Source organism: Orcinus orca, chromosome 4 (assembly GCF_937001465.1).
Source record: "Orcinus orca chromosome 4, mOrcOrc1.1, whole genome shotgun sequence".
NCBI classification, from domain to species: domain Eukaryota; kingdom Metazoa; phylum Chordata; class Mammalia; order Artiodactyla; family Delphinidae; genus Orcinus; species Orcinus orca.
Window position 1 is genome coordinate 83,183,076 of NC_064562.1, and position 16,113 is coordinate 83,199,188.

Below are 16,113 nucleotides of genomic sequence, written 5' to 3' on the forward strand. Positions count from 1 at the left end.
CCATCACGGCCATGATAGCTGGGGGCTCAGCCTTAGCCTTACAGGCTCTAAAAACTGATGTTGTTAACATTCAAAGAATCCACCCATTTCTTAGGACTGGGCGTACATTACCTAAACTCATCGTAATGATGTAAGAACCATAAAAGCAATTTTTAGTTTACAATGAGAACTATAATCATCATAAGAATTGGAATATATGGGACTTCCCTGGTGGCACAGTGGTTAAGAATCCTCCTGCCAATGCAGTGGACACTGGTTTGAGCCCTGGTCCAGGAAGATCCCAGATGCCGTGGAGCAACTAAGCCCATGTGCTACAGCTACTGAGCCTGCGCTCTAGAGCCCACGAGCCACAACTACTGAGCCCACATGCCACGACTACTGAAGTCTGCATGCCTAGAGCCCATACTCCACAACAAGAGAAGCCACCACAATGAGAAGCCCGCACACCGCAAGGAACGGTAGTTGCTTGCCGCAACTAGAGAAAGCCCACATGAAGCAACGAAGACCCAGTGCAGCCAAAAATAAAATAAATTTAAGAAAAAGAGAAAAAAAAGAATTGGAACATGTGAAGTCTGTATAATCATACATCCCTGCAGGTAGACCCTCATAAGTTATGTCAATAAGAAGGTTACTTGCTGAACAGGGATTGGAGACACATTACAACGTAATGATTAAGACTCAGACAGACTTGACTTCAGATCCTGAGTCTTCCAGTGACAAGCTCTGTGACCTTGCGCAAGTTACTTAAGCTCTGAATGCCTTAATTTCCTCATTTTAAAAATGGGGATAATAATGGTTCATACCTGCAGAAGATGTCTTTTGTGATATCTTCACAGGTCACACTGGCTCACTTCCTCTAAGAATAACCACCTTCCCTCCCTCCCTCCTTCCATAAATGTGGGCCTCTCATGTCTATGTTTTACAGGATGATCTTGTACCACTGTCCATAGGGAAATGAATGAGGGGGACTCCTCATTTAGGTGTGGCTAATCCAATTCTTTCTCTCAGGAACTTGCAGTTCAGACCCAGAGATTCTATCCAGTCTGGTCTATTTTCTTGAATGAGGTAATGTAAACTTGGGACCGGAGGCTACCTATCCATGTGCTGCCAGAGCTAGTTGAGGCTGGCCTGCAGAGAAAGGGAGAAGGGAATAAAGCAGACTTGCCAAGAAAAGAAGAAACTAGGGCCATAGACAGCAGAGACAGAGCCTGGGGCAGTGCCTGCCGGCTCCCTGTTCCCAGTCCTTCAGAGGTTCAGTGGCTTTGCCTTTTATGGAGACATCCCTGTGTTCTGTCATAAAGCTCCTCTTCTTGCTTAAGCTAGTTAGGGTTGTTTCTGCCATTTGCAACAAAAGGGCCTTGACCAGTAAAGCACTGTGTTGTATTTTTAAGATGTCAGTAGGTTAAGACATGTAGAGGCTTCCCTGGTGTTCCAGTGGTTAATACTCCGCACTTCTAATGGTTGCGGGGAGGGGGCTGTCCCTGGTTGAGGAAGTTCTGCATGCCACACGGCACGGACAAAAAAAAAAACCCACGTAGAGCACCCATAATAATAGTGTTCCTGCCACTGGGATTGACAAATTGATTCCTTCAGTCATGGCGTCCACCCTCCATAAGGGCTTGGATGAAGGTGGCCTCAGTTTTCTGTGACTCTCCTATTTCTCTGCCTTTATGGATAACCATCCCCATTCTGATGGACTCTTGTCTTTTTTAGATATGATGGCATATTTTATCCTTTTCAGACAAGTCTGGTAGGGTTGGGAGCCATTCTCTTTACGGTGACTTTGGATTTCTCCTCTCTGATTCATGATTTGTTGGTTTTCCAATGAATTTCAAGAGGACCTTTAGACTCCCCTCATCTCCAGATTCCTTAAGGACACTTCAGTGCCGTCTCCAAACACTGACAATAGTTTGTGGCCCACTTGACTTGTCTGTTCATGGGTATTGAATAAGCTGAGAGGTCCTAACCACTCTGTTGGCTGTCTCATTTTCACCCTATTCAGATTCATTTGCAGGTTTCTTAGGGCAGTTCACAGGGGCTGCAGCCAGGCTTCTCTAGCTCAGTTGTTCTCAATGCCTTCATGATTAAATACTCGTCTCTTGATTTCTCTGTTAACCTTCTTGGACCCTGCTTTTCTGAGACCTTTCTCTGTGATGTACGCAAGGGCAAGGAAGGAATCTGGGGAATCGCATATAAACCAATTTGATCAAAGATTAGAGGATAGTGGGAGATGGTGCTAGACAAATACATTGGGGTCTCTAATGGGATTGCCATTAGAAACAACAGCCTGGATTCTCTGAGGTTGGCAGAATCTCCATGTCAGGAAAGGAATGAACTTGAAGGCCAGGTGCTTTCTTTCCGGCCTTCACTCAACAATGACTGCTGACTCCATTATGCCGACGGGGGGAAGAGCTCTCCCATTAGCACTGCCACTTCAGACTTGCTATTGCCACCATTTTTACTGCTTTTGCTGAAAATTCTTCAGTCACAATTTCTCCAGTGTGAAGGACACTTTTGATGTCAGTACCATTTGGAGTCCAGAACAAACTGTTTTCTTACTTGCATGAAAATTACCAGGCTGACATCGTACAGACTAAAAATGTTCACATAACAGGACTTCTATAAATAGATTCAAAATACTAAATTGGGGCTTCCCTGGTGGCGCAGTGGTTGAGAGTCCGCCTGCCGATGCAGGGGACACGGGTTCGTGCCCTGGTCCAGGAGGATCCCGCATGCCGAGGAGCAGCTGGGCCCATGAGCCATGGCCACTGAGCCTGCTTGTCGGAGCCTGTGCTCCGCAACGGGAGAGGCCATAACAGTGAGAGGCCCGCGTACCGAAAAAACAAAACAAAACAAAACACAAAATAGTAAATTGTGTGGAGTGAGATTTCACAACAGCCATCAGATATCTACATATGGTTTGTAAAACTTGTCTTATGGAAAATGTGACCTGCTAAAGTGCTGGCCCATGGAAAGTTGAGGATTTTCTTGAAGGGAAAATACCCACACATATAAGATTTACATTGCTTCATTGAGTGAAACATCATAATTCCCTAAAGGTAAGATGTCTCTTTGAAGGACAATTTAGAATATTGTTTGGTTATTATGGACTTTTTCTGTGTTAAAAGAGTAATTTACTGAAATAAGATTTTATTTTTTTTCAGTAGATTTGTAAAAATATTTGCTATGTTAGTACTCTTATTATATGTAGAAGATAAGCACTTTCTGTTGTGGTAAACATCCTGAAAAAGTGACAAATCAATTACATATTGTTTTGCTGCTTGAATTTGAGCCTCTGCTTCTCTGTTATCATATTACCAGTGTTGCTACTATATTACTAATCTGCTTGTCCTTTACATAATTAATAATTAATATATTCTATGTCAGTTGTTAATACACTAACATTCAGGCCAAATTAATACTTACAGAAAAGTAGTAAAACATGAATACTTTTATTTGGATACTTCAAACAAAAAAACAGACACTAGTCAATAGATGACTAAATATGAAGATAATTGTGGCAAAGCTATTTTTAAATGTATCAGCATGATTGACCAAATTCCCTGTTTCATTTTGCTATAGATGACCTCATAGGACTATGTATTCATCAACCTTTGTATTTTTATCATTATTTCAATTGGTTAGCAGGATTACTATATCTGTGTATCTTTATGTGGTTTTTGCAGTATCTAGGAACCACCTGGAAAATAGGGAAGTAAAGTTAAATTTAGAAGATAAACCTTTGAAAAGATAATGGAATAGGGCCTGAACCGAGGCTATGGTTCCACAGAACCCACATTTTTCATATCTTTCTGCCTCCTCTTTTCCCCTCACTCTTTCCTGAGAGTTTACCTGATAGCACATTTCATTCTTTTTTTTTTTTTAAATCAGGCAATGCTTCCAGCTATAGCAAATTGTGGTATGTGTACCAAAACCTTCTCTCTTTACCTTGGAAAAAGCAATCAGCTTTAATTTTGAATCAGATTTAAAGGCAGAACAGAGGGGGAAAAAAAAGCTTTTTTCTGGAATCCGTTATGGAATCCAAAGTGCTGTCCATTAGGTTTTTCCTGAACTTTTGATGTACTAAATTACAAGAGTGAAAAGCAGTTGAACTTTCCCAAGAAGACGATGATGTAATTGGTAAAAGTGGGCCCCACTGGATGCAACCAAAATAAATATCCTTCTTTTTCCTGAATGCTGGCAAAAAATGATATTGCAAAAACTTAAGAAAAAGTGATTATTGTCTTAAATGCTGGCAAGAGAATTCTTCTTAGGGAGAATTTCAAACTGTCTTTGTTTTGGAAGAATGCCTCAGTAAGTGAGATCCTGTGGTCTTGGTCATCAGCTGGTGACAAAAGCTTTAGAGTGGAGTCAAGACTGCTTTGTTTGGGAATTTGCTCGATAGGAGGAGAGAAATTCTTGGCTACTGAGAGAATGTCGAGAAGATAGGGGAAGGAAAGCGGCTGGTTAAGAGGGTGAATATGACCCAGGGATCATGGCAGAGGGCTATGAAAAACCACTGGTGGTAGGTGGCTGAAAGGAGCCTAAACAAGCGAGTATAATAAAACACTACTTTGAACTGTTTGCAAGGCTGTGCCTGATGGGACTGCTCCCTTCAACTCCCAGCTCTCCTGTGAAATCTACCACTCTCACAATGTTTCCATACTCCCTTGGTTTTCTTGATAGTGGAAGAGCTCAAAAGTGAGTCTTCCAGGTGGAAGAATGAGCCTGGAGGCAAAAGTGGTAACAAAATCCTCCATCCCTTACCCCTGCCCTGGTAATTCACAGTGTCCTTGGGAAGGCTTTTGGATGAAGAAAAGGTATTCAGGCTGATTTTCTAAGTCTATAGGAGCCAGATGTCTCCAGCTGACATCTTGGTTTTATGGGAGGGAATGTATTTGCTTCCTTAGTATAGGTTTGGGAGATAAAATACAGGATGCCCAGTTAGATTTGAATTTTAGATAAACAGGGAGGTTTTTTTTTTAGTGTAAGTACGTACCAAACATTGCATTGGGTATATTTCTGTAGCAATGAGTACTCTCACAAGGTACCCAAGGCAGTCACCTTGCTGAATTTGGGGCTCATTCCCAGTACAACACAGTACTACCTCTTGGGAAAGAGGCTAGGGTCTGAGCCAAGGCTATGGTCCCGTAGAACACACTTATTCATTTCTTTCTGCCCCTCTTTCCTCCTCACTCTTACATCTCTCCTACAGTTCCTTCCCACGAATTGTAAACTCAACTGGGCTGCAGCAAGGGAAGAAATTGATAGGCAGCCCATAGTTAAGTCTCGTCTTCCATAAAGGGAAGATAATAGTGCCTACTTATGGGGTTGTTATGAAATTCAATCTTTTAATACAGTAAGTCCCCTACATACAAACGAGTTACGTTCTGAGGGTGACTTTGTAAGCCCAATTTTTTCATAAGTCCAACACGGTTAGCCTAGGTACCCAACTAACACAACTGGCTATATAGTACTGTACTGTAATAGGTTTATAATATTTTTCATACAAATAATACATAAAGAATAAACAAACACAAAAAATAAAGAGAACGGGGGACTTCCCTGGCAGTCCAGTGGTTAAGAACCCACACTTCCAATTCAGGGGGAGTGGGTTCGATCCCTGTTTGAGGAACGAGATCCCAAATGCCAGGCAGCGCGACAAAAAATTTTTTAAAAAATGAAGAAAACATTTTAAATCTTACAGTACAGTACCTTGAAAAGTACAGTAGTACAGTACAATACTTGGCATACAGGGGCTGGCATCGAGTGAACAGGCAAGAAGAGTTACTGACTGGAGGAGGGAGAGGAGGTGGGAGATGGTACAGCTGAAGGATCATCAGCAGTAGGTGATGGAGGACGAGCTGCAATTTCACTCACGCCTGACGTTGATGGCACAGGTGACGGTCCCTTGCTGGATTCATTCTATCTACCCTCTTGAAAAAACAATCCCGCGATGTCTGGGTAGTAGCTCTTTTTTTCTCGTCATAGATGACACAGTAGCACTGGATTGCATTCTGAACAGCTGCTGCAACCTTCGTGTACCGTTCTATGTTCGGGTCCTGTGCCTCAAAAACTAACAGTGCCTCCTCAAATAAAGAAAATCCCCTTGCCATTTCCTGCGTCGTGAATCTCTGTGTTGCTTCAGTTACTTCTTCCTCTTGTCTCCGTCCTTTCTCTGGGCCTCCACTTCCATCAAGTCTTCATTAGTAAGCCCCTCGTGTTGCACAGCAAGGAGTTCAATGAAGTCGTCCTCTTGCAGATCTAGTTTGAAATAAAGATATGCTACAGGATGCATGCACATGACAATGTACGCCAGACACGTGAACTAACTTATGTGATTGGACATGTGGACACACGTTCGCATCTTTGAAAGTTCGCAACTTAAAGGTTCGTATGTAGGGGACTTATGTACATTAAAATATTAAGAACATACTGTAGCTAGTGGGAAGCAGCCACATAACACTGGGAGATCAGCTCGGTGCTTTGTGACCACCTGGGGGGTGGGGTAGGGAGAGCAGGGCAGAGAGGCGGGAGGGAGGAGATATGGGGATGTATGTGTGTGTGTGGCTGATTCACTTTGTTGTACAGCAGAGGCTGGCACACCGTTGTAGAGCAATTGTATTCCAATAAAGATGTTAAAAAAATAAAATAAAGCTTATGGACTTACAATATGAAAATAAATAAATAAATGTTAGCTGAACTGTCAAAAAAAAAAAGTACATACTGGCTATTACTATTTTACTAGGTAAAATAGTCGTGTTTGACTCTAGGGCCTAGAGTCTAGGGTCTAGAAGCCTTTGACTATTGTAGTCACCATGGCTTTCCCTCATTAATTATTCTCCACACTATAAAGAGTGATCTTTCAAAACTGCAAATCTGACCATGTCATGGTTTTGACGTAAAGCCTTCAAGGTTTTCTAGGACTTTGAATAAAGACCTACTAGGCCCTGAATGCTTTTTCTTTTCTTTTTTTTTTTTTTAAATGTTGAGCCTTCTTCTAATTTATTTATTTTTATTTTGGCTGTGTTGGGTCTTCGTTTCTGTGCAAGGGCTTTCTCTAGTTGTGGCAAGCAGGGGCCACTCTTCATCACGGTGCGCGGGCCTCTCACTATCGTGGCCTCTCGTTGCGGAGCACAGGCTGCAGATGCGCAGGCTCAGTAGTTGTGGCTCACGGGCCTAGTTGCTCCGCGGCATGTGGGATCTTCCCAGGCCAGGGCTCGAACCCGTGTCCCCTGCATTAGCAGGCAGATTCTCAACCACTGCGCAACCAGGGAAGCCCTGCTTTTTCTTTTAAAAACTATTTCGTCAATTTAGCTCCCTGCCTCTCTTCCTTTCACTTTGTATTTTCTAGGCACATAGATTTTTGAGTGCCATTAAGGTGGCCTACATGGTGTGCCTTCTGCCTGAAATATTTCCCTTCTCCCCACTCCCACTTCACCATGTCAATTCATACTCATTTCCCAGTCCTTGTCAAAAGTGAACCTCCTCTGACCTCCTAGTCTAGATTACAGGTCATAGTTTAGAGCACCCTGTACCCTTCCTTCATAGCCACTAATTACAGTTTCTAACTATATATTTGTATGGTTATTATATCATAAGCTCCATGAGGACAGGGACATTGTCCATCTTGTTAGCCATTATAGTCCCCAGGTCCAGCATAGTACTGAACACATATTAGGTACTCAACCAAAAAATATATTTTTTAATGAATTAAGGTTATATTAGACCAGCAGTCAGCACTATTGCCCATAAACAGATCTGGCCCACTACCTCTTTTTTTTTTTTTTTTAATAAATTTGTTTATTTATTTTTGGCTGCGTTAGGTCTTCGTTGCTGTGCACAGGCTTTCTGTAGTTGCAGTGAGCAGGGGCTACTGTTCGGTGCTGTGTGCAGGCGTCTCATTGCGGTGGCTTCTCTTGTTGTGGAGCACAGGCTCTAGGCACGTGGGCTTCAGTAGTTGTGGCACATGGGCTCAGTAGTTGTGGCACATGGGCTTAGTTGCTCCGCAGCATGTGGGATCTTCCCGGACCAGGGCTTGAACCCATGTCCCCTGCATTGGTAGGTGGATTCCTAACGACTGTGCCACGAGGGAAGTCCCCCTTTACCTCTTTTTACATGGATTGCAAGCCAAGAATGGTTTTTATTCTTCTAAATAATTAGGACAAAATAAAAAGAAGAATGATATATCTTGACACATGAAAATTAAATTCCACTTCAGTGTCCATAAATAAAGTTTTATTGAAACATAGCTCTGCATACTTGTTTATGCATTCTCTATGGCCACTTTTGCGCTACAGCAAGAGTTGAGTAGTTGTGACAGAGCCCATAGGGCCGCAAAGCCAAAAATATTTATTATCTGGCCCTTTACGGAAAAACTTAGCTGACCCTTTTAAACAATAGTAATTCTGGGCTCTGGGGCACTTTGTGTTCAAAAGCACCTGCAGGTGGCTTTTTTCAATTGTTAACAGTTTGCTTCTGTTGCTGAAACAAGTGATCTATTTATTTTGCTTAGTTGGAAGGATTAATTAAGGAGACTTTCCTTTGTCCTTTGTTTTTCTGCTTTTCTATCAACAGACAGAAGCCCCCAAAGGCGGTCAGTCATATGGTAAACTCCTTTGCCAGTGGTATGATGGCATAACTATTTCCCCCCCCAATCAGATTTCCCGGTTTTTCAGATAATTCATGAATTCCTTTCCCAAATGAGATAATGAGTTGATGGGTGGTAACGAGTTTAAATAGAGTGCCTACATTTTCCCTTCAACTTTCCTTCAACTCATAAACAGGGAATGGATTAAAAAATGTTTTCTGTTTTCTTATAAATGGACTATATCCCTTTCTAGTTACAAATTCATACTTACCAGAGCAACACTTCAAAATACACATTAAAATCTAACAAGGTTTTAAAATAGTTTCGAAGTGATTTCACCATAGTACTGGATAACCGTCCCAACAGGGACAGATGAACTGTTCATTCCTTTAAATAATTTAATTTAAAAATCTAATCTGAAAAGTAACCACTGTTTATGCTCTTGGCTGCTGAATTTAAAGATATTTTTAGTGAGTAGACAATATTGTAGAGTAGACAAAGATATTTTAGAGTAGACAAAGAGGATTGTAGTGAATAAATAAATAAATAAATAAAATAGTGTGGGTTTTTTTGCCGCACCAGGCAGCTTTTGGGATCTCAGTTCCCTGACCAGGGATGGAACCTGGGCCCTGGAAGTGAAAGCAAGGAGTCCTAACCACTGGACCGCCAGGGAATTCCTAGGTGTCTTTCTTTATATCATGCCTTTTACTTCTGAGAAGTTTTTTGTGAGTGGAAATAGATCTCATTTGAATAATATTCTAAAAATTCTCTCAGAATAATTCACTTATAAAGTCAGTATTTAATCCTCGATTTATCTCTTCTTTAAATTCATATTTTCACACAATGAATCTATTTAGAATGGAAGTCCCCTTGTAATGATAAAAGGAAAGAAAATGACAGAATACTAACATACCAGCAGTAAAATATTTTGGATAAAGTTAAAATCTTATTGATAAAAGTGTCACAATTATGAAGCTCTTAAATGATCTAAAATAGGTATAGAATTTGAATGCAAAATAAATATAATATTTTATAAATGGAAGATGATCTAATATACATTATCATATATTCCGTGAAACAACAAATGAATTATTTGACCCAGTTTAGAAGATGGTATTTCTAGATCTTTACCGTGGCATCAGATTTCTTCTACAAGTTGCTTAGCCATTATGAGCCATCCCATCATAAAGAATTTATATCTGATTGGGTTGCACGATTTAAAAAAGCACTTTTATATATAAATAAATAAATATATTTAAATATATATTTGAATTACCCTAACACAAACATTTCTCCATGTGCTGCAGTAGGCTCATATTAGCATTACAATAACTGTGACGCAGGATAGATACTATGATATTCATTGATGGTTATTGGGCACTTAACCTAAATTTTTGGGAGCTCAGAAAATATATGGGTAAAAAAATTTTTAAAAGAGCACTTGAATTTTTATTGTTTGACTCGTTGACAAAAAAGGGGGAACTTTCTAAGGACTAAACAATGGTTCTTAAAGGGTGGTAAGTTTCCCAAAAGGAAAGGAGGGAAACTCTGTAAGATATGGTAGATGCAAAAAGGAATTCAGGAAGCATTTTGCAAGGGCCTCCAGTAACAATGAGAGTTTCTCTACAAATATCCTGGCAGGAAGCTACCAAGTCAATTAGTGATGATGCTCTAACATTTACTCATGGGTAGAGTGAAAATTAACAAAAAGTCACATAGTTTCTCCTCCCCTCCATAAACATTATAGAGGGAAAAATATCTTAGGAATATTTTCATTTCTAAGCCATCTTTTAAAATAGATGAAAAAGAGCATCAGATCAAGTACTGTGAAATGCAGTGAGTATTCTGGACCCAACTGGAGGTTTGTACAAATTCTTTTATTTATTTATTTGGTTGCATCGGGTCTTAGGTGCGGCACTTGGGCTCCTTAGTTGTGGCATGGGAACTGTTAGTTGTGACATGCATGTGGGATCTAGTTCCCTGACCAGGGATCGAACCTGGGCCCCCTGCATTGGGAGTCTTATCCACTGCGCCACCAGGGAAGTCCCCTGTATAAGTTCTTTATAATGTCAAATTTATTCAGAGGACTTTCATTCTGAAGTTATAACCATCCCAACCGATTTTTGGTTTTCAGATATTCTTGTTTTATGAAACAACCTTCCCAATTTTGGTGTTTGTTTTTTTTTTTTTTGCGGTACGCGGGCCTCTCACTGTTGTGGCCTCTCCCGTTGCGGAGCACAGGCTCCGGACGCAGGCTCAGCGGCCATGGCTCACGGGCCCAGCCGCTCCGCAGCATGTGGGATCTTCCCGGACCGGGGCACGAACCCGTGTCCCCTGCATCGGCAGGCGGACTCTCAACCACTGCGCCACCAGGGAAACCCCCAATTTTGGGTTTTAAAATATTCTTATTTTATGAAATAATGGGGAGAATAGATAGCGATTTATTTATATTTATTTTTATACCTTTGCTTCGCAAAATAAAAGTTGTTAAACCTATATCAGTTCCCAAAAATTCCTTGCAAATTTTACTGGTCCGTGAAATAAAAAAGCCTGGGAACCAGTAATCTAGACTAATTGATGAGATAGATTTACAGTAAAATATTAAATAATTAGAATATTCCTAGAATAGTGTTCTGGTTAATTAGATTTTCACATTGTAGGTTAACCTTTTTGTCTCATCCTTGCTCAGTCAATTTGACATGCATTTACTGAAAGCTTTCAGTTATGTCAGGCATCATCCTAATCAGAATTATATATATATATAGTAGAAAAATAATTAAATCAGGGAAGGGGGTGCAATCAGAGAAAGCTTCACAAAAAAAGTAAAGCTTCTTTTGGGTTTGGATGGACAGATGGAAGCATCCTCCAGGTGAGCATGGAGGGGAAAGCTATTCTACACAAAGGGACCCACGTGCCCCAAAGCACTGAGGCTTGAAAGAGCAGAATCATTGATATCTAAAGAGCAGCCATTTCAAGTGTCAAATGAAGCCATTTCAAGTGTCAATATCTAAAGAGCAGCCATTTCAAGTGTCTGAGGGGTAGCCTGGAGTCAGATTATAAAGTGATTTGTATGTTTGGCTTAGGTGCTTGGACTATATTCAATATGTGCTTGGAGAATCTTCGAAGGGTTTTAAGTAGGAGAGAATTGGAAATCTTTTAAAAATATATTATCTTTTTTTTTCCTGCCTAAGTAGAATATACTGAACATAATTGAACCTTTTACTGATAACTGAAGATCTTTCAGTGATCTTCTCAATGAATATCAGTTCTCATTTTATAAAGGAACACATTGAAATATAGAAGGTGTAGGACTTCCTCCTCTTGAGAGACCCAGGAGATATTTTTTGAAGTTTTCTTTATAAAACAAATTACTGTGAATGTATTTTGTCTTAATTTGTCTCATTCTTGTTAATGCTAATAAAGGTCTGGGGAAAGATTTTGGTTGACAGTTTTTACTGACTGGATTTTTTCTTAATTTTACTATGGAAAATCACTGATTAATAGATGGTATCCACCTACATGCTGAGTGAGGGGTAAAATTGTGTCAGTTATGGGTAGAATTTGGAGAGTCATATTCATCAATTTCCCCCCTATTGTTTACTCAACACATAATAGTTACTATATAAACCTATGGTGAACTGAAAAGAATTTGCAATATACATGGCAACATTTTTTTTTCTGAGGAAAACTGAATTACTGGCTTAACTGGTAGTTCTTTGATATGGTTTACCTTTATATATAAACAAAGGACGAATAAGTGATCATAACGTGTGAAATTTCACCTTTAAAAGAGTTTAACAAAGATCTATATACAAGGATGTTGAAAAGCTTTAGTCAAACTGGCACATTGGGGGAATATTTCTTTTTAAAGAATGGGGATCTGGCTTAGAGATGGAAAACAAAGGTAGGAGACATAAAGTCCTTCTGAAGGGAAAAGTGCAAATTGTCAATTTCTCCAGGGTTAGAACTGCAGCTGTGTTCAATAATACTGAACATTCTTAAGAATGACCTGCATATCCATGCTTGCAGATTTCCTAAATTCTTCTTCAGTGTGAAATACCAATAGCAGTATTAGTACCAGGAGTCTGGGTGTATGGGCTAAAAAGTAATAGGTAATCCTATTGTGGGCAAGTATGAAATAGAGAAAAAATAATATAAATTATATTTGTAAGGTGATGATCTCAACGTGGTTGGTTAGGTGTGACAAAGAGAATCTAGAGGTTACTGTAGACAGCCTTCTGGAGTTATGAGCCCAATGTGCTAGTGTAACAAAATAATCTTGGCCTCATAAAGCAAGTGATTTACAAAGAACTTGAAAACATTGCCTAGATCTTGATTTTAAAAAAATACCTTGAAGGCCATATAAATATAAGCCAGATATTTCCTTATCTCCTACTAGAAACACCTAAACCACCTACAACGTTTCCCTTTTCTCACTCTTCCATATTTATGGGTATACCCAGGAGATTTTTCCCCTGAACTCACGGAAAAGTCCTATCGACTATCGATGTTTATTCCCCCTTTTCTGGTATAAATCCCTTCCAGGGTACTGCTGAGCCCTGTCACTATCTTGGCATCATTGGTTTCCACTGGGCTCTCACTGCAAATGCACTAAACATCCTGAGGTCCAAAGTCTCTTGAAGTTCATTGGCAAAGAGGGGCAGAACATTTAACCATTTACCCCTAACATTCACAGATGGGTACCAAAGGACTTGAGTACCCAATTTTAGTAGGTACGACACTTTTGGTTCTTGCAGTTCCCATGGGAAACTGGGGAACTCCTAACACAGACCACACCAGGCTGCAGCAGAATTCCTCCTCTTTCATGCGTGAGGTTTCGCGGCAGGGTTAAGCTTCCGGTGCCAGACTGCCCCATTCTCTCAAGAAATAGACTTCTGGTGCCCGCTTGGGCTCAACATGGGCTCCCCCCGGCACAGTTCTAGCAAGGGGGACGGACTTCAGCTTTGCAGGCTGGCATGGTGGGTGGGCATCTATTCAATCTTTTCAGAAGAGTAATTTAGCTCTCGTGACAAACCCCGAGATAACAACAGAGGACGTAAATTAAACGGAACTTTTAATGGAAGCGATTTAAAGGGTTTTTTAAATGAATGCGGGACAAACAAGGACACCTCTAGGTTTACAGATACTTTTATTAAAGCTCTCTGGAGTAGCGAAATGCCAGTGGGATCGACAGTAGGAGTAGAGTGGACGGTGAGTGAAAATTTGTTGAGTGCATCTCAGAAGTTAGTACTAGAATTTCAGGTATTCTCATTCTAACCACTCCATTCAGTAGACCGAAGGATGAGATTCCGCAGTATCCCAGCTCCAGTTCCCGATATATTACTCATCTGGAGAAGATTTTGAAATTTTCTCTTCTCCCTTTCCGTCTTTCTCCAACACAGGCTGTGAGTTTGTCCACCACCCCTACCAATATTTAAAGGGAAAGGCGCTTAGAACAAGGCAAAATAGGGGGGAGGACTTTGCGGCCGTTTCTCAAACCCGTAAAGAGAGAGAGCGATAATGGGTAAGGGGCGTGCAGACTAACTCCTTCCTTGCCCAATCAGGTGCACAGGAAGATGTCCTTTTACCAATAAAAATAAAGTTCGCTTTCCGGAGGCGGGAGGGTGAGCCTTGACTGCCAGTTCTCCAAAGCAACGATAGAGTAGAAGACGGAGAGTGATTAGAGGTAGGACCAACCCAGGAAAGGGGGCGGGGTGAAGGTGGGGGTAACTCTGAGCGGCGGCTGGACTGGCGAGTGCGATGCGACAACTGCTGTTCCTGTAGTAGTGTTTCTCGCCAATCAGGAAAGCTAGGGAGTGGGCGGGGCGGGGAAGAGGTGGGAAGAGCTCGCAGCACCGCCGGGCGGCCGTCGGGCTCTGGGGGGAGAGAGAGAGAAATCCGGTTAAAATCAGAGTCGGAGGGAGGTTTAACCACAGATCGGTTCCGATCGGATTATTCCTTAAAGGGGACGCGCCATTGTCAAGAGAACGGAGCCTGGGGCCCGAGGGCGGGGACCGGCGGCGCCTGAGGAGTGAGGCAGCTGCACTTGGACTGGGGACGGGTAGGTGTTGCCTGGGGAAAGGCGCTTCATTTCACTTTCTCTTCCACCCCAGGGGTAGGCGCCGGGATGCCCGCCGACTGGCGGCCACAGCCCTGGCGGGAGACGAGGTCGCCGGCCCTCGCTCGCTGCCTTTCTGATGGGAGTGGAGGGGGAGGCGGGCCAGAATGGCTGGCAAGCTGTGCCGCCCGGGCCAAGACTCATAACGGACACTTAGCCGCGGCGCAGCCCCCGCCTCAACCGAAAACCCGCCGGAGCGGCAGCGGGTCCTCGGGGAGCGCCGCGCGCCCGGCTCCCCGCGCGCGCGCTGCTTCCTCGCGCGCCCCCTCTCTCTCGCGCGCCCCATTCCGCTCGCGCGCGCCGCGTCCTCGTGGACTCGCGGGAGCCGCCCCGCGGGGAGGAAGGTGGCGGCGGCCGCGGCGAGGCGGAGGGAGGTCGGCGGTCACTGCTTCACTGCCCCGGCTAGGAAGGCAGGGCTGAGGAGCAAACTTAGTTCGGCAGTTGGCGGCCCCAGGCGAGGAGGACGCTGGGGACCCGCTGAGCGCGCGGAGTCGCCAGCCCGGCCCAGCATTGTCCTGCTTTTCCTTTGCTCTCCTCTCTCCGCCCACTGCTCGCGGTAGTGGGGAGGGGTGCGGACGCGGGCGCCGTGCCCGCGCCGCTCCGCGCCTTCCGCGCACCCCCAGACCCCGAGCCTACCCGAGCCGGAATCGGCCCCACCGACACCGCAGCCAGCGCTTGCGGGCTGTGGGGGCCAGTGAGTGTCCTTGCAGGTCTCAGTCTCCGCACCGGCGCAGACTCCCTGGGCGCTGAGCTCTTACTTGTAACTTTTCTTTGCCAATTGCTGGAAGTTGTGGCTTCCGGGCGGCAGGTTCTTTGGACAAAACCTTAGTTTCTTGCGTTCTGGAGAGGCTTATTTCTACGGCGAAATGGTTCTTGATCGCTGTCGGTGTTTTCCTCTCATCCCAGTTTCATTTCTCGGCACCTAAAATCGCTTATCTCGTGGATTTGCATTGTAAGGGAGCATTAACCTCTCTCAGGTCAAGATAATTTGAAAAGAAAAAAAAAAAAGGGAGCGGTGCTGATGACGAGCTAGAGCTCTATGTAGAACCGAATGCGCCTTAACCTTTGAACTGTGGAAAGTATTACCTCGACTTTACTGGCGGAGCTTCTTTTGGAAGGAAAAAAAATTGCAAAACGAAACAGAACAAAAAACTCCAGGTTGCTAGGGTCTATAGGATTAGGAAAAAATAAACTTTTGATAAAAGTAAAGTTAGTTTTGTAACTGTTCTGCCCATTAGATAATCTCCGTAAATTTCTGCTACTGAACCCATAGGCATTATAATTAGTAACAGTAACTTGTACTATTGATAAAACAAATATAAGAAGTTTTTTTCCATCTTGAGCACTGCTGCTATTCTATACCTGTCAATACTTGCTAAAAAAATTATATTTAGAAACAGTACCT

The 16,113-nt window shown here is 42.7% G+C and overlaps 1 protein-coding gene and 1 long non-coding RNA gene across 9 annotated transcripts in view; one reads left to right on the top strand and one right to left on the bottom strand.

Annotated features, from left to right (window-relative positions):
- Positions 1-13,726: 13,726 nt before the first annotated feature.
- LOC117200830 (uncharacterized) lies at positions 13,727-15,799 on the bottom strand. Its single transcript, XR_004482544.2, has 2 exons — positions 15,467-15,799; positions 13,727-14,466 (listed from the first exon to the last, which is right to left on the bottom strand). It is a non-coding gene; the product is annotated as an uncharacterized LOC117200830 (long non-coding RNA).
- The window catches only part of FRYL (FRY like transcription coactivator), a 244,559-nt gene continuing 242,862 nt past the window's right edge, over positions 14,417-16,113 (top strand). For 3 of the 8 annotated variants that reach the window (XM_004268286.3, XM_033425475.2, XM_033425476.2), the window contains exon 1: positions 14,417-14,651. The gene's annotated coding sequence lies outside the window, so the exon portion shown is untranslated. The remainder of the gene's footprint in view (positions 14,652-16,113) is intronic. The other 5 variants (XM_033425469.2, XM_033425471.2, XM_033425472.2 and 2 more) reach the window with 3 other exon arrangements.